Source organism: Callithrix jacchus, chromosome 11 (genome assembly GCF_049354715.1).
Source record: "Callithrix jacchus isolate 240 chromosome 11, calJac240_pri, whole genome shotgun sequence".
NCBI lineage: Eukaryota > Metazoa > Chordata > Mammalia > Primates > Cebidae > Callithrix > Callithrix jacchus.
Genome location: NC_133512.1, coordinates 106390633 through 106413357, shown reverse-complemented (window position 1 = coordinate 106413357; position 22725 = coordinate 106390633). Strand labels below are relative to the sequence as shown.

The following is a 22725-nucleotide window of genomic DNA, read 5'->3' as shown; positions in this document are numbered from 1 at the left end:
CTTTATGCCAGTACTACATGCTTAAACACATGTTTAATATAAAACACATTTGCTAAAATTGTTTAGTATTGTATTTGTCTAAAATTGTTCAGTATTCTTATCCTTCTCTCAAAACAATATAGATCTTCTGTATTCTAACTATAATCTTTCTCTTCCATCTTTTAACTTTTGAATAGCTTTGCATTATCTTTTTTAAACACAAAGAAATCAGTTATTTTAAAATTACAGTTAGTCATATTTAATTTACTGAGTGTTAGCAGGTGTGGTGGCTCACACTTATAATCGAGCACTTTGGGAGGCTGAGGCAGGTGGATCACCTGAGGTCAGGTGTTTGTGACCAATGTGGCCAACATGGTGAAGCCCCATCTCTACTAAAAATACAAAATTAGAACAATACAAAAATTACAAAATTAGAAAAAAATACAAAATTGAGAAATGATCCATGTGCCATAAAATTTTCCCATTTAAAATGTTTAAATTTTTTTAAACATTAAAATGTTTAACAGTTAAAACTAATTTAAAATTAGTTTTCTAGTAGATTCACAGAGTTGTGCAACTATCAGCATGATCTAATTTTAGAACATTTTCATCACCACAAAAGGATTCCACCTAAAAAAAAGTTTTTGTTAGTTCAAAATCCACCCTTCTTTTGTCTGCCCTGTTATGTTACGGGTAGGTCAAACACAGGACAAACCACATTTGTCCTGTGCTCGCTGGCTCCCATGTCAGGCTCTCCCCAATAGGGGATCCTAGAAGTAGAATGCAAACCTGGAGATAAGAGAGTGACTTGCTCTTCTTAGTCACTCTTTATTTCTGTCAGTGTGGCCCCATCATCTTCCCATGTTCCACTCATTCTTTTGAACCTGAGGCTCAAAATCCACTTTTTGGGGGGAGGAGTGGGGATGAAGTTGTGGTAGTAGAGAGGTAGATGAAGATCCACAATCCTACTACCCTGACAAAATTTTGTGTGTGTGCGTGCAAGTACTTTATTGAGACATGATCCATGTGCCATAAAATTTTCATATTCACAGAGTTGTGCAACTATCAGCAAGATCTAATTTTAGAACATTTTTGTCACCGCGAAAGGAACTCCATACCCATTAGCAGCCTAATACAACGATTTTAATCCTATTGATTGATTAATTGAGATGCGGGTCTCACTTGTTGCCCAGGCTGGCCTCAAACTTCTGGGCTCAAGTAATCTTCCTGCCTCAACCTCCTAAGTAGTTGGGACTACAGGCAGGTGCCACCATGCCTGACCAGGTACAAGTTTTTTAGTTTGGTGTTCCTTTTAGGCCTTAACCAGGTACACACATATTTTTATTCACTTATAATTATGGTGTACCTAACATTCTGTATATTTTAAGATTTCTTACTCTACCTTAAAGAAGTTTTCTGTTTCTATAGTTTTAGTAGTTACCATTTTAACATTTTTTGCATGATATTTGGGCTTACCATGATTAACTGAGGAAGATCAATTGTTTTCCTCTAAAGCAAGCTTCCTCCCATGATGTTGGCCCAGAGGAAGTTGGACTAAAATTCTTTCTTGGGCCCTGTCTTTCATTTCTGGACAATTATATTTGGTGGAGAAGAGAAGGTCCAATGAGGATAATGTGAACATCCCAGATCCTATTAACACACCGTCTGGGTTGGCAATGCCTTTGAGCAGGTCATACCCACATGCTGTGGCAGTCAGTTTTACAGGTACTGTGCAACACAGCACGGCTCAGATGCCTTCAGGATGGGCAGGCCCTGCACAAACTAAAGGATGTCCACAAGAGAAAGCCAAATCCAAATGCTAGTGTTTCTCACCTGCCGAGCATTCCCTGTCTTTTCATAACCTGACCCCCTTCATTAGGGGCAGCTTGGACCCAAAGCACCTTGAGGCCCATTCTCTAGATTTTATCTGCTTTCTGCTGGGAAGTGCAGGGATCAAAGAAGACTCCAATGTCCTATGCCTAAGAAATACAAGCTTGCATATTTTACCATGTTCTTAAAAACACCAGAAACTTTTTAAGGTTTACTGATTGTCATTGAAATTAAATTTTGGCAGGGCTACTATCTTTGGCTGCCCAATTCCAGGGGCTGCCATTCACAAAAACTACAATATGAAAGACACATCTTGGTGTGCAGAAAGTAACCAACACGAATGTCCTTGGCAGCCCTGATGCTTGGCCTGCAGAAACAGAACAACAGCAAGGAGAGCACAAAGAGGATGATCATTGTCAACATTCTCTAGCACTTTTCTGTTTATAAGGTACTTAACTAGAGCATATTATTGCCCATTAAATTAATGAAGCTACTATGGCTTTCCTCCAAGCTACCCCATTTTTTTTTTGAGACAGAGTCTCACTCTGTCACCCAGGCTGGAGTGTGGTGATATGATTTTGGCTCACTGCAACCTCTGCCTCCTGGGTTCAAATGAGTCTCCTGTCTCAGCCTCCCAAGTAGCTGGGATTACAGGTGAGCATCACCATGCCCAGCTAATTTTTAGTATTTTTAGTAAAGATAGGGTTTCACCATGTTGGCTAGGCTGGTCTCGAACTCCTGACCTCAAATGATCTGCCCACCTTGGCCTCCTGAAGTGCTGGGATTACAGGCATGAGCCACCATACCTAACCTTCCCCCCATCTTTGTTCATGTATAATTGACAAATAAAAATTGTATATATTTAAAGTGTACAGGTTGCTGTTTTGATATATGCATACATTGTGAAATAATCATCACAATCAAGCTAATTAATATCTATCATGTCACATAGTTACTATTTTATTTGTGCATGTGTGCGTGTGTGTGTGTGTGTGTGTGGTGAGAACGCTTAAAATCTCCCTTCTTAGCTAATTTCGAGTATACAAGACAGTATTTTAACGTAGTGCAATTGTTGTGGGTTAGGTCTACAGAGCATATTCATCCTGCATAAGTGAAACTTTGTACCCCTTGATCAATATCTCCCCATTTCTCCTCCCCCAGTCGCAGACAACCACCATTTTACTTTGTGCTTCCGTGAGTTTATTCATTTTAGATTTCCTCCTTGCTAAGATGATGAATGAAGGAAAACTGTAGAAAAGTAGGGCCAGCAGTAAAGCATTCACCTTGTGCAAAATTTAAGGGGGCTCAGGAATCAAGATAAAGATTAATGCAATTTTTTTTTTGAGACAGGGTCTTGCTCTGTCACCCAGGACGGAGGGCAGTGATGCAATTACTGTTTACTGTAGTCTTGACATTCCAGGCTCAAGCAATCCTCTCAGGTCAGCCTCCCGAGTAACTGGGACTATAGGCATGCACCATCACGCCCAGCTACATTTTTTTGTTTTTTTGTGGAGATAGAATTGTGCTATGTTGCCCATGCTGGTCTTGAATTCCTGGGCTCAAGCGATCACCTGGCTCGGCCTGTCACACTGCTGGTATTACAGGAATAAGCCACTGCTCCCAGCCCTGCAATATTTTTCTTTAAGTCTAAAGGCAAAAAACATCCAGGATGAACAAAATACCAAAAATGTACACAAAAAAAGGCGGCCTGTTTCTGTTTGTTCTGTGACCTCGAGTTATTGCTCAAAGGGAACAGTGTTTCTGATCAGCCTGAGGTTCACGGGGTGCAGGGCCGTGGTGTCCTTTGATGGGTGGGTTTATAAAGATTTACAATGGCATGTGAACAGATTGGGCAATCTGGGACATTATGTGGAATCATGGTTTTTGATTGGAGAGTCTTTATTAACTTTTCCACTTGGTTCACAATATGGAAGGGTATTTTGGTAAGTGTGTGTATATAGGGGTACAGATTTTCCCTGCGGCCTCAGGCTCCAATAAGGCTTGGCACGGTACTGCAGGAAAGTTCATATTTTACTGGTATACTTGGAAAATGGCTTCACAACTCTGGATCTGGCAGGGGTTTAAAGCTGACTTTTTCTCTCCTGGGACTCTTCTCGGGTGGGTTCTCTGGAGGCTGTCCATGGAACATTTGGCTGCATTTCCTGTGACTTGGGTGAAAGTAGTGGTTCAACAGGTTGGCCAATTCTCTCTCTTGTTTTTCAGAAGTTCATGCCACATAGACTCTTGTCTTCAGATGTCCTCTCATTCTTTTCATGTCCCTGGGGCAGGATTTAAAATGGCAGTCTGGCTGTCTACTGAGAGGGCTCAGTGAGCCTTAAAAGCACTCACACATCCTGTACTCTGACACTGTAGGAGCACAGGACACTTGCCCTTCACTCCCTTGTATTTTTCCTGCTTCGGCATCTAATGCCAGCCCTTCTCTGGCTTCAGGACTTTCCAGGTGGGAGTCAGGCACCCGTCTACTCACTTGATGTAAAGTGAGAAGGACCCTCCACTACTCCCCTGAGGTGGGCAGAGAGACAAACACAGAACCATTTTCTGCAAGTACATGTACCACAAGTTCTTCCCCTTTTTAAAACAATTTGCTTCATTTATGTTCTCAATATAGGTCAAGGGTTGTTACCAGCCATGTTACCAGTTTTCATATATATACTTTAAATCTCCTTTAGGATGGTTCATCTCAAAACTTATTTTGGGAGATATGTTTGTCAGTTTGCTCCTTTCTGCCTGTGGATGATGCTGAAGAAGTATCGTTAAAGTCTCTCTTCTCCCTGCGATCCATGTCTAAGTCAGTCTCCTAAAGAGCCTGAACAGCTGAGGAAGTTCTTCATTGGAGGGTTGAGCTTTGAAACAACCAATGAGAGCCTGAGGAGCCATTCTGAGCAATGGGGAACGTTCACAGACTGTGGTAATGAGAGATCCAAACACCAAGTGCTCCAGGGGCTTTGGGTTCATCACGTATGCAACTGTGGAGGAGGTGAATCAGCCATGAATGCAAGGCCACACAAAGTGGATGGAAGAGTTGTGGAACCAAAGAGAGCTGTCTCAAAAGAAGATTCTCAAAGACCACGTGCCCACTTAACTGTGAAAAAAATATTTGTTGGTGGCATTAAAGAAGACACTGAAGAACATCACCTAAGAGATTATTTTGAACAGTATGGAAAAATTGAAGTGATTGAAATCATGATGGACAGAGGCAGTGGCAAGAAAAGAGGCCTTGCCTTTGTAACCTTTGACGACGATGACTCTGTGGATAAGATTGTCATTCAGAAACACCAAACTGTGAATGGCCACGGCTGTGAAGTTTGGAAAGCCCCCGTCAAAGCAAGAGATGGAGAGTGCTTCATCCAGCCAAAGAGGTCGAAGGGGTTCTGGAAACTTTGGTGGTGGTCGTGGAGGTGGTTTCGGTGGGAATGACAACTTTGGTCATGGTCATAGTGGCTTTGGTGGCAGACGTGGTGGTGGTGGATATGGTGGCAGTGGAGATGGCTATAATGGATTTGGTAATGATGGAAGCAATTTTGGAGGTGGTGGAAGCTACAATGATTTTGGCAGTTACAACAATCAGTCTTCAAGTTTTGGACCCAGGAAGGGAGGAAACTTTGGAGGCAGAAGCTCTGGCCCCTATGGTGGTGACGGCCAATACTTTGCCAAACCACGAAACCAAGGTGGCTATGGCGGTTCCAGTAGCAGCAGCAGCTATGGCAGTGGCAGAAGATTTTAATTAGGAAACAAAGCTTAGCAGGAGAGGAGAGCCAGAGAAGTGACAGGGAAGCTACAGGTTACAACAGATTTGTGAACTCAGCCAAGCACAGTGGTGACGGGGCCTAGCTGCTAAAAAGACATGTTTTAGACAATTCTCATGTGTATGGGCAAAAAACTCGAGGACTGTATTTGTGACTAATTGTATAACAGGTTATTTTATTTTCTGTTCTGTGGAAAGTGTAAAACATTCCAACAAAGGGTTTTAATGTAGAATTTTATTTTTGCATCCATGCTGTTGATTGCTAAATGTAATAATCTGACCATGACACTGAATAAATGCCTTTTTTTTTTTTTTAAAGAAAAGAAACTCATTTTTGTATCTAATATCTAGAGCCTTGGGCTCTCAGGGAAAATTCCACTTAAACATTTTGCTACATTTTACTTTTCTCCAAAGATTTGGACCTGGTAAAAGAAAATAAGTGGTCGGTTAAGATTCTTCAGCTCTATTCTTAGAGGCATGAGCCTGCATTTTTCTAAAAAAAAAAAGATAGGCTGGGCACTGTGGCTCACACCTGTAATCCCAGCACTTTAAGAGGCTGAGGTGGGTGAATTGCTTGAGCCCAGGAGTTCGAGACCAGCCTGGGCAACAGGGCAAAACCCCATCTCTACTAAAAACACACAAATAGTGGGGTGTGGTGGCATGCACTTGTAATCCAAGCTTCTCAGGAGGCTGAGGCAGGAGAATTGCTTAAACCAGGAAGGCAAAGGTTGCAGTGAGCTGAGATGGTGGCACTGTACTCCAGCCTGGGCGACAGAGTGAGACTCGGTCTCTAAATAAATACATTAAAATAAGTAAATAGTCAAAAAGGATATAACATTTCAAACCCAAACCCCTGGGATCCTTGGGAATGGTGTGAGGAAGAAGTCGAAACTGGGATCATCACCTGAACTGAGTGCCCTTCCCAAGCGATGGCCAACTCAGTTCAGAGAGGACAATGATTCATCAAACTTCACTTGCTTCAATATCTTCTACTGAGAAGAGCTAAAACTCACAGGTAAAGATTCCCAAGGTGGCAGTAGTTACATTCTCATTATCAAATAAAATAACACATATGCAAGACAAACTTGGAAGAGCTATTTAAGTATTTGTTTTTATTATTAATTTTCTCTAAAAACCAAATTTTCTGTACGCAATGTCAAAGAACAGGTCAGCCAAGTTTCTGAGTAATTTGAACATTCAAAATTAGCAGAATTCAATAAAATAAGGTTTGACCGTGACTATCTTTATTCTCCTGTATGTGTAGCACGCTGGTCTTGTTAGGAATTGCTGTGAAAGATTAATAGCCAGCCTCAGGCCAATTATCTGTGCTATCTCTCTGTGAGCACTCCTTATAAAATTAGCTTATCTAATGTGAGAGATGGGAAAGTTCTTCTTTGAAGTTTATATTGTGGACTACATTATCAGAAGTTACAATCTCTCACTCTATGGCCATTATCCACTATTAGCATAAACATATACCCATGTGTATATTCTTTTTTTTTTTAAATTCAGTCCCCATAGAGACCCCAAAATTGCCAATGCCGACTATATTTCAAGTCGTTGTGGCGGGGTATTGGGAAAAGTTTTCAATTAGCAATTATCGCGCCTCAGATAAACCTCATTGACTATGATACCGCCACTGTGCAAAGCTCCATGTATATATTCTCTAAATCAGCTACTTCTTGGCTGGGCACAGTGGCTCACGCCTGTAATCCCAGCACTTTGGGAGGCCAAGGTGGGCCTGAGGTCGGGATTTCAAGACCAGCCTGACTAACATGGAGAAACTCTGTCTCTACTAGAAATACAAAATTAGCCAGGTGTGGTGGTGCATGCCTGTAATCCCAGCTACTTGGGCGGCTGAGGCAGGAGAATCGCTTGGACCTGGGAGGCAGAGGTCATGGTTAGAAGATTGCGCCATTGCACTCTAGCCTGGGCAATGAGTGAAACTCCATCTCAAAAAACCAAAAATAAACAATCAGCCACATATTAAATCAGCTACCTTGACTCGCTCCATCATGTCTGAACAGAATTGGGCAAGCTCCAAACCCTCGTGCATGCCATTCCCCCTTATCCAGGAAATTTCCAAGTTTTTAGCCCATCAGGTCAAGCATAGAATGTAAGGTCCCATTCTGGCCAATGGAAACTGGACACAGAAGTCAGGTGATTGCTTCAGGTTATGAAAGTTATAAATGTCCCTGCCTCCTTTGTTCAGATGTGCTCTCGTGGCAAGACTGCCAGCAAGTTGCACCCTTCCTGCAGGAAGTAAACTACCCTTGCTGAGTGATGCATTGTCTTGGTGTGGATTTTTCCCAACTTTATAAACCTGTTTCCAACAAATCTGGGATTCTGTTTCCCCTCTGGGGCAGTCCTTGCTCCTCTCTTGTGGGGAGGCACCATCATGCCCTACAGCGGTGGCAGGGTTGGGTGGGGGAGCGGAGACCCAGGACGCAGCAACCCAGAGGAAACAGATTAACCGCAGCGACCAGGGGCCTTGGCCAGGCAATCTCGTGCATGAGCCAAGGTAGGAAACATTGCAAAGGGGCAACAAAATACTTCCTTGGTGGTCAACTTCTGAAGTGTGGAGTGTGTGTGTGAACGTGGTGTTGTTTGTGTGAATGGTGACAAGTCCTGACCGCACCCTCAGTGTAAGGGACCCTCAGAAGGGGGAAGAGAGGAAACAGGTCAACCTCCCAGGGCAGCGAAGGAAAGAAATTCCTTGCTTGAGGAGTTGAGTCTTCTATAAGCTCTAAGTTTTTACAACAGAATAGGCAAGAGAGTCCCAGCTTGGGGGTTTGAGTCTTCTGTAACAAATGATAAAGTATTACTGTTTTATTTGAACTAAAGAACCAATCCTCAAGACCACAGTTGTCTGGCCAAAATTTGGGTCGGGTGAGGATTAGGATTGTCAACTGTTAATAATGTATGTCAACAACAAAAGCCCTGTCTCACAAGAAGAAACAGATTATGCTCTCTATTGGCAGCAAGGGCCATTTCTCCTCTACCCATTAAGAGGAGGAGGAAAACAATAAGAGAGTAGAATAAAGTCAGGAGCAGTCTCACCTAAAAAGAGTGGAGCTTTGACCCCTGAGCAAACCACATGTAAATGGGACCCTTTAGACCATCTTCCCTAATTTCCCGCTCCAGCTCCTCCCTCTCCTCCCCAAGCTGCCACCCCAGAACCCAACCCAGAATTCCCTACTCCTCGGTATAACCCAGGCTCTTGGGAGCTAGTGTCTTAAAGACCTGATCATTGCCAGCCTGAGTGTTCTTCCTTGAAGAAAGAGCTCCAGAGGGAGATAGAGCAATGCAAAAGAGATATTTAGAGTTTTCCTTTTCCCTCGTCTTCCAAGGAATCAGCTTCAGCTTCAAAGCTTTTTTTTCTCTAAAGAAGATGCCTCATCGAGGAGGCACCGTTAGTTTTGTGAAGCCTCAAGGAGGAGGCACAGTTGGCCTTTTGAATGCTCCCTTAACTGCTTCTTAAGTTCCGAGTCTAAAGAGAGAACTTAAGCCATTATTAGATGAGCCTGATGGGGCAGCAGAACAGATTGATCAGTTTTAGGTCCCCAGTAATGTATTTAGACTGAGTTAATGTCCTTTCTAAGTATTCTCTTTTCTTTTTCTTTTTAATGTATTTATTATACTTTAAGTTCTGGGGTACATGTGCAGAACGTGCAGGTTTGTTACATAGATATACACATGCCATGGTGGTTTGCTCCATCTATCACCCCATCATCTGCATTAGGTATTTCTCCTAGTGCTATCCCTCCCCGATCCCCCCATCCCCTGCTATCCCTCCCTTAGCCCCCTATCACAGACAGGACCTGGTGTGTGATGTTCTCCTCCCTGTGTCCATGTGTTCTCATTGTTTGACACCCACTTATGAGTGAGAATATGTGGTATTTCGTTTTCTGTTCTTGTGTCAGTTTGCTGAGAATGACGGTCTCTAGTGTCATCCATGTCTCTGCAAAGGACATGAACTTGTCCTTTTTATGGCTGCATACTATTCCATGGTGTATTTTTGCCACGTTTTCTTAATCCAGTCTATAATTAACGGGCATTTGGGTAGGTTCCAAGTCTTTGCTATTGTGAACAGTGCTGCAATAAACATACATGTGTATGTGTCTTTATAATAGAACAATTTATAGTCCTTTGGATATATACCCAGTAATGGGATTTCTGGGTCAAATGGTATTTCTATTTCTAGATCCTTGAGGAATTGCCACACTGTCTTCCACAATGGTTGAACTAATTTACACTCCCATCAACAGCGTAAAAGTGTTTCTATTTCTCCACATCCTCTCCAGCATCTGTTGTCTCCAGATTTTTAAATGATCGCCATTCTAACTGGCGTGAGATGGTATTTCAATGTGGTTTTGATTTGCATTTCTCTCATGACCAGTGATGAGGTTTTTTTTCATATGTTTGTTGCTGCATAGATGTCTTCTTTTCAAAAGTTTCTGTTTATATCCTTCACCCACTTTTTGATGTTTTGTTTTTTTTTTTTTGCAAATTTAAGTTCTTTGTAGATTCCAGATATTAGCTCTTTGTCAGATAGGTAAATTGCAAAAATTTTTTCCCATTCTGTTGGTTGCCAGTTCACTCTAATGATAGTTTATTTTGCTGTGCAGAAGCTCTTAAGTTTAATTAGATCCCATTTGTCTATTTTGACTTTTGTTGCCATTGCTTTTGGTGTCTTAGTCATTAAGTGCTTGCCTCTGCCTATGTCCTGAGTGGTATTGCCTAGGTTTTCTTCTAGGGTTTTTATGGTTTTAGGTCTTATGTTTAAATCTTTAATCCATCTGGAGTTAATTTTTACATAAGGTGTGAGGAAGGGATCCAGTTTCAGCTTTCTGCATATGGCTAGCCAGTTTCCCAACACTGTTTATTAAATAGGGAATCCTTTCCCCATTGCTTGTTTTTGTCAGGCTTGCCAAAGATCAGTTGGTTGTAGATGTGTGGTGTTATTTCTGAGGCCTCTGTTCAAAGATCAGTTGGTTGTAGATGTGTGGTGTTATTTCTGAGGCCTCTGTTCAAAGATCAGTTGGTTGTAGATGTGTGGTGTTATTTCTGAGGCCTCTGTTCAAAGATCAGTTGGTTGTAGATGTGTGGTGTTATTTCTGAGGCCTCTGTTCTGTTCCATTGGTCTATATCTCTGTTTTGATGCCAATACCATGCTGTTTTGATTACTGTAGGCTTGTAGTATATAGTTTAAAGTCAGGTAGTGTGATGCTGCCAGGTTTGTTTGTGTGTTTGTTTGTTTGTTTTTTTGCTTAGGATTGTCTTGGCTATGTGGGCTCTTTTTTGGTTCCATATGAAGTTTAAGGTGGTTTTTTCCAATTCTGTGAAGAAAGTCAATGGTAGCTCAATTGGGAGAACATTGAATCTATAAATTAACTTGTGGCAATATGGCCATTTTCATGTTATTGATTCTTCCTAATCATGAGCATGGAATGTTTTTCCATCTGTTTGTGTCCTCTCTTATTTCCTTGAGCAGTTGTTTGTAGTTCTCCTTGAAGAGGTCCTTCATATCCCTTGTTAGTTGTATTCCTAGGTAACTTATTCTCTTTATAGCAGTTGTGAATGGGAGTTCATTAATAATTTGGCTCTCTGTCTGTTGTTGGTGTATAGGAATTCTTGTGATTTTTGCACATTGATTTTGTGTCCTGAGACTTTGCTGCAGTTGCTTATCATCTTAGGGAGATTTGGGGCTGAGATGATGGAGTCTTCTAAGTATACAATCATGCCGTCTGCAAATCGAGACTATTTGACTTCCTCTTTACCTATTTGAATATGCTCTATTTCTTTCTCTTACCTGATTGCCCTGGCCAGAACTTCCAATACTATGTTGAATAGGAGTGGTGAGAGAGGGCATCCTTATCTTGTGCCAGTTTTCAAAGGAAATGCTTCCAGTTTTTGTCCATTCAGTATGATATTGGCTGTGGCTTTGCCATAAAGAGCTCTTATTATTTTGAGATATGTTCCATCAATACCTAGTTTATTGAGAGTTTTTAGCATAAAGGGCTGTTAAATTTTGTCAAAGGCCTTCTCTGCATTTATTGAGATAATCATGTGGTTTTTGTGTTTGGTTCTGTTTATGTAATGGATTACATTTATAGCTTTGCATATGTTAAACAAGCTTTGCATCCCAGGGATGAAGCTGACCTGATCATGATGGATAAGCTTTTTTATGTGCTGTTGGATTTGGTTTGCCAGTATTTTATTGAGGATTTTTGCATCAATGTTCATCATGGATATTTGACTGAAATTTTCTTTTTTAGTTGTGTCTCTGCCAGGTTTTGGTATCAGGATGATGTTGGTTTCATAAAATGAGTTAGGGAAAATTCCCTCTTTTTGTATTGTTTGAAATAGTTTCAGAAGGAATGGTACCAGTTCCTCTTTGTACCTCTGGTAGAATTTGGCTGTAAACCTGTCTGATCCTGGACTTTTTTTGGTTAGTAGGCTATTAATTGCCGCCTCAATTTCAGACCTTGTTATTGGTTTATTCAGGAATTCAACTTCTTCCTGGTTTAGTCTTGGGAGGGTGTAAGTGTCCAGGAATTTATCCATTTCTTCTAGATTTACAGGTTTATTTGCATAGAAGTGTTGGTAGTAATCGCTAATGGTAGTTTGTATTTCTGTGGGATAAGTGGTGATGTTCCTGTTATCATTTTTTATTGCATCTATTTGATTCTTCTCCTTTTTGTTTTTTATTAATCTGGCAATTGGTCTATTTTGTTCATCTTTTCAAAAAACCAGTTCTGGATTTGTTGATTTTTGAAGGATTTTTAATAAATCAAGTTCTCCTGGATTTATTGATTTTTGAAGGGTTTTTTCCTGTCTCTATCTCCTTCAGTTCTGCTCTGATCTCAGTTATTTGTTATCTTCTGCTAGCTTTTGAATTTGTTTGATCTTGCTCCTCTAGTTCTTTTAATCATGATGTTAGGGTATCAATTTTAGATCTTTTCTCACTTCTCTTGTGGGCATTTAGTGCTATATACACTTCCCTCTAGACACTGCTTTAAGTGTATCCCAGAGATTCTGGTACATTGTGTCTTCATTCTCATTCGTTTTAAAGAACATCTTTATTTCTGCCTTCATTTCATTATTTATCCAGCAGTCATTCAGGAGCAGGTTGTTCAGTTTCCATGTAGTTTTGTGGTTTTGAGTGAGTTTCTTAATCCTGAGTTCTAATTTGATTGCACTGTGATCTGAGAGACGGTTTGTTATGATTTGCATTCTTTTGCATTTGCTGAGGAGCATTTTACTTCCAATTATGTGGTCAGTTTTAGAATAAGTGTGATGTGGTGCTAAGAAGAATGTATATGCTGTGGATTTGGGGTGGAGAGTTCTGTAGATGTCTATTAGGCCCACTTTGTCTAGATCTGAGTTCAAGTCCTGGATATCCTTGCTAATTTTCTGTCTCATAGATCTGCCTAATATTTACAGTTGGTTGTTAAAATGTCTCACTATTATTGTGTGGGAGTCTAAGTCTCTTTGTAGGTCATTAAGAACTTGCTTTATGTACCTGGGTGCTCCTGTATTGGGTGCATATATATTTAGGATAGTTAGCTCTTCTTGTTGTATTGATCCCTTTTACCATTATGTAATGCCTTCTTTGTCTCCTTTGATCTTTGATGGTTTAAAGTCTGTTCAGAGACTAAGACTGTAATTCCTGCTTTTTTTTGCTCTCCATTTGCTTGGTAAATCTTCCTCCATTCCTTTATTTTGAGCCTATGTGTGTCTTTGCACATGAGATGGGTCTCCTGAATACAGCACACTGATGAGTCTTGACTTTTTATACACCTTGCCAGTCTGTGTCTTTTGGTTGGGGCATTTAGCCCACTTATATTTAAGGTTAATATTGTTGTGTGTGAATTTGATCCTACATTTTGATGCTAGCTGGTTGTTTTGTCTGTTAGTTGATGTGGTTTCTTCATAGTGTCGATGGTCTTTACAATTTGATGTGTTTTTGCAGTGGCTTATACTAGTTATTCCTTTCCATGTTTACTTCCTGCAGGAGCTCTTGTAAGGCAGGCCTGGTGGCAACAAAATCTCAGCAGTTGCTTGTTTTTAAAGGATTTTATTTCTCCTTTGCTTATGAAGCTTGGCTGGATATGAAATTCTGGGTTGAAAATTCTTTAAGAATGTTGAATATTGGCCCTCCTGTGTCCTGGCTTATAGGGTTCTGCCAAGAGATCTGTTGTGAGTCTGATGGGCTCCCCTTTGTGAGTAACCCAAATTTTCTCTCTGGCTGCCCTTAGCAATTTTTCCTTTGTTTCAACCCTGGTGAATTTGATGATTGTCTGCCTTGGGGTTGCTTTTCTTGTGGAATATCTTTATGGTGTTCTCTGTATCTCCTGAATTTGAATGTTGGCCTGCCTTACTAGGTTGGGGAAGTTCTCCTGGATTATATCCTGAAGAGTGTTTTCCAACTTGGTTTCATTTTCTGTCACTTTTGGATACACCAATCAAATGTAGATTTGTTTATTTCCATACAGTCCCATATTTCTTGAAGGCTTTGTTCATTTCTTTTTACTCCTTTTTCTCTAATCTTGCCTTCTCACTTTATTTCATTGAGTTGATCTTTAATCTCTGATATCCTTTATTCCACTTGATATATTTGGCTATTGAAACTTGTGTATGCTTCACGAAGTTGTCGTGCTGTGTTTTTCAGCCCCATCAAGTTGTTTATGTTCTTTTCTATGCTAGTTATTCTAGTTAGCATTTCATGTAGCCTTTGTCCAAGGTTCTTAGTTTCCTTGCATTGTTAGAACAATGGAGTGTTAGAACATACGCCTTTAGCTCAGAGAAGTTCATTATTACCCACCTTCTGAAGCCTGCTTCTGTCAATTCTTCAAACTCATTTTCCATCCAGTTTTGTTTCCTTGCTGGTGGGGGGTTTCCTTGCTCCTTGGAGGAGAAGAGGTGTTCCGGTTTTTGGCAATTTCAGCCTTTCTGGACTGGTTTCTACCCATCTTCTTGGGTTTACCTACCTTTGGTCTTTGAAGTTGGTGACTTTTGGATGGGTTCTCTGAGTGGACATCCTTTCTGTTTATGTTGAAGCTATTTCTTTCTGTTTGTTAGTTTTCCTTCTAAAAGTCAGGCCCCTCTGCTGCAGGTCTGCTGGAGTTTGCTGGAGGTCCACTCCAGGCCCTGCTTGCCTGGGAATCACCCGCGGAAGCTGCAGAACAGCAAAGGTTGCTACCTGTTCCTTCCTCTGGTAGCTTTGTCCCAGAAGGGTACCTGCCAGATGTCAGCCAGAGCTCTCCTGTATGAGGTGTCTCCCAGTCAGAATACATGGGGGTCAGGGAGCCACTGGAGGAGGGAGTCTGTCCCTTATAAGAGCTCAAATGCTGTGCTGGGAGATATGTTACTCCCTTCAGAGGTACCAGCCAGGCAGGGACATTTAAGTCTGCTGAAGTGGAACCCACAACCGCCCCTTTTCCCAGGTGCTCTGTTTCAGGAAGGTGGGAGCTTTATTTATAAGTCCCTGATGGGCTGCTGCCTTTTTTCAGACTTGCCTTGCCCACCAAGAAGGGAGTCTAGTTGACGGTATGCCTGCCGAGGCCTTGCTGAGCTGCTGTGGGCTCTGCCCAGTGGCTGCATAAAATTCCCAGTGACTTTGTTTAACACAGGCAGTTTAGAACTGCCTACTGGAGCCTCGGCAATGGTAGACGCCCCTCCCCCCACCAGTCTGGAATGTCCCAGGTCCAGCTCAGACTGCTATCTGGCTGCAAGAATTTCAAGCCAGTGGATCTTAGCCTGATGGTCTTCATGGAGGTGGGACCCGCCAAGCCAGATCACTTGGCTCCCTGGCTTCAGCCCCATTTTTCAGGGGAATGAGCGGTTCTGTCTTGCTGGCATTCCAGGTGCCTCTGAGGTATGAGAAAAAAAACAAAACAAAACTCCAGGGTCTAAAACAGCTGCCTAGTTTTGTGCTCGAAACCTGGGGCACTGGTGTTGTAGGCACCAGAGGGAATCTCCTGGTCTGTGGGTTGTGAAGACCATGGGAAAAGCGCAGTATCTCAGCCAGAGTGTTAGAGTGTCGGAGAACATCCCTAATGGTTTCCTTTGGCTAGAAGGGGTGTTCTCTGGCCCCTTGTGCTTCCTGGTGAGGTGATGACCCATCCTGCTTCAGCTTGCCCTTCTTGGGCTGCACCCACTGTCTAACCAGTCCCAATGAGATGAACCTGGTACCTTGGTTGGAAATGCAGGCGATCACTCACCTTCTGAATCGCTCTCGCTGGGAACTGTAGACTAGAGCTGTTCCTATTCGGCCATCTTGGCAGAAGTCCCAGTTTTCATTCTTTTTTTGAGGGAAGAAATGGTAGACATGGAGAGCCAGAGAGAGAGAGAGAGAGAGAGAGAAACAGAGAGAGACAGACAGTCAAAGAGAGAGAGAGAAAAATGAGTCAGAAAGAGAGAGAGAGTCAAAGAGAGAGAGAAAGAGAGGCAGAGAGAGACACATACACACACTACGCAAAGAGAAGGAGAGACAAAGTAGAGAAATTAGGAAGAAGAGAAAGACATATTAAGAAAGTTACAGATATAAGAATGCACCTTTAGTAAGGAAAGTTATATAAAACAAAGAAAGTTAAGATTATCTTTGATAGTTGTGAAAATGTTATAAAAAGGAATTTATGCAAGAAATATATAATTTTTGTTTTGAAAGTGTAAGCAAATTTTGAAATGTTAATTGTAAAGGAAATTCTGTGTGTAAACATGTTGGCTAAAGTTAACTGGTATCATCTAGTTTTTCTGTAAACTGGACATTAAAGTAAAAGCACAACAGGTTTTTTGTTTTTTTTCTTTTTGAGATAGAGTGTCACACTGTCACCCAGGCTGGAGTGCAGTGGCGTGATCCCGGCTCACTGCAACCTCCACCTCCCAGGTTCAAGCTATTCTCCTGCCTCAACCTCCCAAGTAGCTGGGATTACAGGCATGCACCACCATGCCTGGCTAATTTTTGTATTTTTAGTAGAGAAGGGGTTTCACTATGTTGTCCAGGCTGGTCTCAAACTCCTGACTTTGTGATCTGCCTGCCTTGGCCTCCAAAAGTGCTGGGATTACAGGCCTGAGCCACCTTGCCTGGTCAACAGGTTTTTTTTAAAAAACACTAACCTGCTCTTTAACAAAGATTATAAACAGTCTCTTAGCACAGGCACCACTCCTAGAATTTCCAGTACACCAGCACCAGCCTGGAGACTACCCTACCTGGTGCCGCTACCCACTGAGACTACCATTCATACAGCGGAAAAGAGATGGGCACATCACACCTGAGTCAAGAAAGTGGCATCACTGTTAGAATCCAGGATCAGACCCTAGCAAGTTAAAGCTAAGAAAAGCTTAGTCTATCTTATCTTTTTCTTGTCTTCCGTTTAACTACTCCCCATCTTGTTATTAATGTAACTCACCTCAAGTTATTACTTTTGGTGCCTGTTTAGTTGTACCTTGTGGAGATTTACATGACCAAAGACAGCTTACTGCTTCAGAATATTGTCTCTGTCCTTCTTGGACTTCCTCAGATTAGGAAGACATAATGAGTTCCTCTAAGGATACTAGTAATCCAAGGAATAGTAGCTGTATTAATTGGTAGGAATCAGACTTTAGTCCCTCTAAAACAGAATCTCTATTTTCTGCTTAGCCTAATGTCATATGGAACACTAAAGGTTTAGGATAAACTGCTTCCACAGGTTTTTGTCAGTCCTTAAAACCATATATCTATTTCACCAAAGGAATTACTCCTTCTAGCTGTCAATATAACCAGTGTAATTCTATATTAGTGCAGCATTTGAAAGCTCTTCCCCTTCATTAAGTCATATTTATGGTATAGGAACCAACATTTCAGGAAAGGATCCTAAAGAAATTTTTGAAACACACTTCATTGCTCCTTCAACCTCAATCACTCCTCCTAGACACAGTGACAAAACCAAAGTCTCAATGGTAGAAGTAGAGGACCTAAGGCAAACCATAGCCATTGAAACAGGTTATAAGGATGCAAATGCCTGGTTAGAATGGATTCAATATTCCATTTGCATCTTAAATAAAAGTGACTGTTATGCTTGTGTGCACGGTAGGCCAGAGGCCCAGGTTGTCCCCTTTCCACATGGATGGTCCTCAAATCAAGTGGACATGGAATGCATAGTAGCTCTTTCTCAGGATTCCAACACCTAGAATAACAAATTGTTCCAAGTTCTTTCTCTGCTATTTTCCGAGTTTCAGCACCCTGTGGGATCAGCCCCCAAGGGCCATACAGCCTCCATCTCTCAAGGTGAAGTTCACCTTGTGTCTCTCGTGAGAGGAGAAGAACTCAATATTCCTTGGAAATTTCACAGGATGCAGTGAAGTAAGGCACTTTTGAGAGCTAACCCAGCAGTCTTCCATCAGCCATCCTCGACCAGACGTCTGGTGGTATTGTGGGGGACCCTTACTAGACACTGCCAAATAACTGGAGTTGTACTTGCCCTCTAGTCCAATTGGCTATCTCTTTTACCCTGGCATTTCATTAGCCAAAGGTAGAGGAAATCCAACCAATTACATACAAGAGGACCCCCTTATGGGTCCTTTGATTCTCATGTGTACTTAAATGCAATTGGGGTCCCAAGAGGAGTTTCAGATGAATTTAAAGCCAGAGATCAAATAGCTGCTGGATTTGAATCAACACTACTCTGGTGGGTGACAACAAATAAAAATGTAGACTGGATAAATTATATTTATTATAATCAACAACGATTTGTTAACTATACCAAGGATGCTGTTAAGGGAATCACAGAACAGTTAAGGTCTACCAGCCAAACAGCATGGGAAAACCGGATTGCTCTTGACATGATGTTAGCCAAAAAGGGTGGCATTTGCATAATGATTAAGATCCAATGCTGTACTTTCATTCCAAATAACACAACTCCAGATGGAAGTATCACGAGAGCCTTACAGGGACTTACAGCCCTATCTAATGAACTAGCCAAAAATTCAGGAATAAATAACCCCATTTCAAACTGGCTAGAGAACTGGTTTGGCAAATGGAAGGACATTTTGACATCAGTCCTCACCTCCCTGGTAGCGGTATTAGGTATACTTCTATTTGTAGGATGTTATGTTATATATACCCTGTGTTCGAGGACTCATGCAAAGGTTCATTAATACTACCCTCGCTAGCCTATCTCCAACTCTTCCTCAATCCTATCCAGAGAAATTACTTCTGTTGGAAGACCACACCTATTAGATAAGTCTGAAGAAGAATTATGAAATAAAAAGAGGAGGGAATTGTGAGAGATGGGAAAGTTCTTCAAGTTCTTTATATTTTAGATACATTATAAGGGGTGACAATCTCTCGCTCTAAGGCCATTATTCCCTATTAGCATAAACGTATACCCATGTATATATTCTCTAAATCAGCTATGTCTTAAGTCAGCTACCTTCATTCGCTCCAGCATGTCTGAACAGAATTGGGCAAGCTCCAAACCCTGGTTCATGCCATTCCCCCTTATCTATTCAGGAAATTTCCAAGTTTTTAGCCAATCGGGTCAAGCATAGAATGTGCAGTCCCGTTCCAGCTAATGGAAACTGGACACAGCAGTAGGGTAATTGTGCCAGGTTATGAAAGTTATAAATGTTCTTGTCTTTTTTGTTCAGGTGTGCTCTCATGGCAAGATTGCCAGTGAGTTGCACCCTTCCTGCAGGGAGTAAACTACCCTTGCTGAGTGATGCATTGTCTCGCTGTGGATTTTTCCCAACTTTCTAAGCCCGTTTCCAACATCTAAGAAAACCCAAGTCACGGTAAATGCTTCTCTTTGGGTCTGTTTTCACAATTGAAGTAGGATAGTGCTGCAGAATAAACATTTATCTATTTATATGTCAGACTAATCTGACATTCATCCATTAGGCTAAACAGAATTTCTTCAGAGAAGCTTTTGGAGTGGCCAGTGTCCCGTAGCAGAAAACAAGATTCTTGAGGGCAGGGACCGTTTGTATCTCACAGCTGCTGTATCCCCAGGGCCTAGCACAGAGTAGATGCTCAGTGGTCACAGGTTGAATGAATGGACTCATTTACTCAATAATATGTGACAAGCCCAGTGTTCTATACTGGGATATAAAGAGGAAGGACAGGGTACCTGCTTCTTCAACAGCTTCTGGTGCCTTTATGGGTGACAGACCTATGGACTGACAATTGCCATGGGTGTGAAAAGGACTTAGTAAGACATGTCTAAGTTGTTTCAGGAACACAGAAGAGAAGTATGTAATCTACCCTGGGTGAAATCAGGGGAAATGAGGGAGCTTAGAGACAGTGTCCAGGAGGAGTGTTGCTTGAATTAAATGTTTAAGGATATTTAAAATTATCCAGGTCAGAACAGTAAAGTAGAAGCAACTGCATGTTCATAGGGAAAGAGGCCAAAGGGTGTGTTTGTATATCAATACTGTTCTAAGGCAGTGAGTCTAAGAGGTGCTCTGGGTGTGTGTGTGTGTGTGTGTGTGTTAGGCTGATAAGGTCAACTGGTGCTTATTCACTTCCCTCCCATGGTTTTTCAAAGACTCATGACTCTATGTTCAAATAATGGGCTGAAACAGAATGTTTAACCCCTGTCTACCCTTTTCCCATCCATTCTCCCAGATCACCTGATTGTCCTTGATGCTGGTATCTACCTGGTCATGACTCCTTTTCTTTCCTGCCACTATGTGGGTACGACCTTCTCATTTGCATGGATTGTAATTCTTGGTGCAGGAACCATCTCTGAATCAGCCCCAAGGTCACCCCAGAACGGCAAGAGTCCACATCATAAATGACTATTTTTCCCCCTACAGAATAATTTAATTCATTGTGTTGCTTTTTTATTTTTCTTTGCATTCAAAAACACAATCTAAATATTCATATCTTAGTTTTCTCTTTGGCAAAGCAATGGAACAATGGAATACAACTGGGTTTCAATAAAACCACTATCACTAATTAATTAGCTGTAGAACTTTGGAAAAGGTGGTTTTCTTTTTCTTTCATTTCTTTTCTTTCTTTTTTGAGATGGAGTCTTGCTCTGTTGCTCAGGCTGGAGTGCAGTGGCGTGATCTTGGCTTACTGCAACCTTTGCCTCCTGGGTTCAAGCAATTCCCCTGCCTTGGCCTCCCCAGTAGCTGGGACTACAGGCACGTGCCACCAAACCTGGCTAATTTTTTGTATTTTTGGTGGAGACAGAGTTTCACCATGTTGGTCAGGCTGGTCTCGCACTCCTGACCTTGTGATCCACCTACCTTGGCCTCCCAAAGTGCTGGGATTACAGGCGTGAGCCACCGTGCCTGCCCAAAAGTGATTCCCTTATATTTAAAGCAACAGTTGGATTAGTACTAGGTGCTAAGATATTATTCTGTTTGAATTCTTGACAAGCAAAGAAAATATTCTGCTATAAACAAGACAGGGGAGGCAAATTGTTGATATTGAGCAGAAACAGTAGTTATTCCAAGTCACTTACTCTCTCTCTGTGTGTCTCTCTCACATGCACACATGTGAACACTGCATGGGGATAATTCAGTTCAAAGAAATCAGTTTAATAGAAGCCCAGCTGTGGGTGTAAGGTTAGCATTCTCCATAAATGCTTTAATAGTTGTACAGTTATAATTAAGTTCTGCTTGAGAAAATTGGTTCTCACGGTGCAACCTGAGAACTTCCTTCATGGCTTCTTCAACTTCAAAGCTTGAGTGGGTCTCTGTGTCCTATAAATCACCAATTTAATTTGTCATTCTAAGATCCAAAGCCCCTATGATACCAATGAGATGTGGTGTCATCTACCTGACCTCTCACTAATATGTGGTAGAAACTGGCGATCTGTGTTTTTCAAATGAAAAATAAGTATGAAATCTGTTTGCATGTAGGCTGTTGAAGAATGTCTTTTCATCTAAAGGAAATCTAATTACATTGTTTTTCGTCAAGGCTGTAGTTGGTTCTGCATCTTCGGTACTGTGTGTGCGTGCATATGTGTGTGTACCTGTCTCAAATAAAGTAACAATTCCAGTTTGGCAACCCCCTAATTGCAGGGATTGCTAAAAAGATTAGTATGCATGTTATTGCAGAGAACTCAACATCCTATAAAGTCATGTGGCAGGAACTAGGGCATGTCTCAATTTACCACATTAATATTGCAATAAACCAACTCCTCTCTGTAAACATCAGGGTAAAGACTACCTAGAGGGTGGCTTTGTAGGGTCTTCTAAAGAATTTTTTTTCAGAAGATGGGGAAATCCCAGTAGTTTCATTAATTCATATTTTGTTCTTTGGCTTTTTTTCTTATTTTAATTTATCTTTTATTCTAATTAGAAAAATAATACATGAATATAGAAAGTTCTTCTTCTTTTTTTTTTTAATGGAGTATCACTCTGTCTCCCAGGCTGGAGTGCAATGGTACCATCTCGACTCACTGCAACCTCCACCTCCCGGGTTCAAGCAATTTTTGTGCCTCAACCTCCCAAGTACCTGAAACTACAGGTGTGTGACACCTCCCCTGACTAATTTTTGTACTTTTAGTAGAGACAAGGTTTTACCATGTTGGCCAGGCTGGTCTCAAACTCTTGGCCTCAGGTGATCTGTCCACCCCGGCCTACCAAAGTGCTCGGATTACCGGCATGAGCCACCGCTTCTGGCCACATTGATCATCTTAATGTCAAAATATTTGTGCCTCCTTGGAGTCACTTCTTTAGTATGGATTATTAAAACTGAAATTAGGCCAAGCGCGGTGGCTCATGCCTGTAATCCCAGCACTTTGGAAGGCCAAGCTGGGTGGATCACTTGAGGTCAGGAGTTCGAGACCAGCCTGCCAAAATGGTGAAACCCCATCTCTACTAAAAATACAAAAATCAGCCAGATGTGGTGGCACACGCCTTTAGTCCCAGCTACTAAGGAGGCTGAAGCAGGAGAATTGCTTGAGCCTGGGAGACAGAGGTTGCAGTGAGCCAAGATTATGCCACTGCACTCCAGCCTGGCCAATAGAGTGAGACTCTGTCTCCAAATAAATAAATAAACAAACAAATAAATAAATAAATAAATTCAAGTGTCAAACAATATACTCATGTAACAAACCTGCACGTGTACCCCCTATGAAGCTAAAATAAATGTCAAAATTTTTATTTTAGATTGAGGGAGTACATGTACATGTTTGTTACATGGGCATATT

General features: G+C 41.5%; 1 long non-coding RNA gene and 1 other non-coding gene across 3 annotated transcripts in view; one reads left to right on the top strand and one right to left on the bottom strand.

Annotated features, from left to right (window-relative positions):
- Window positions 1-22725, top strand: part of LOC118143765 (uncharacterized) — an 81201-nt gene that overhangs the window by 37710 nt on the left and 20766 nt on the right. The window lies entirely within an intron of this gene.
- On the bottom strand, window positions 7088-7226 carry LOC118143889 (U4 spliceosomal RNA). Its single transcript, XR_004728378.1, has one exon. It is a non-coding gene; the product is annotated as a U4 spliceosomal RNA (small nuclear RNA).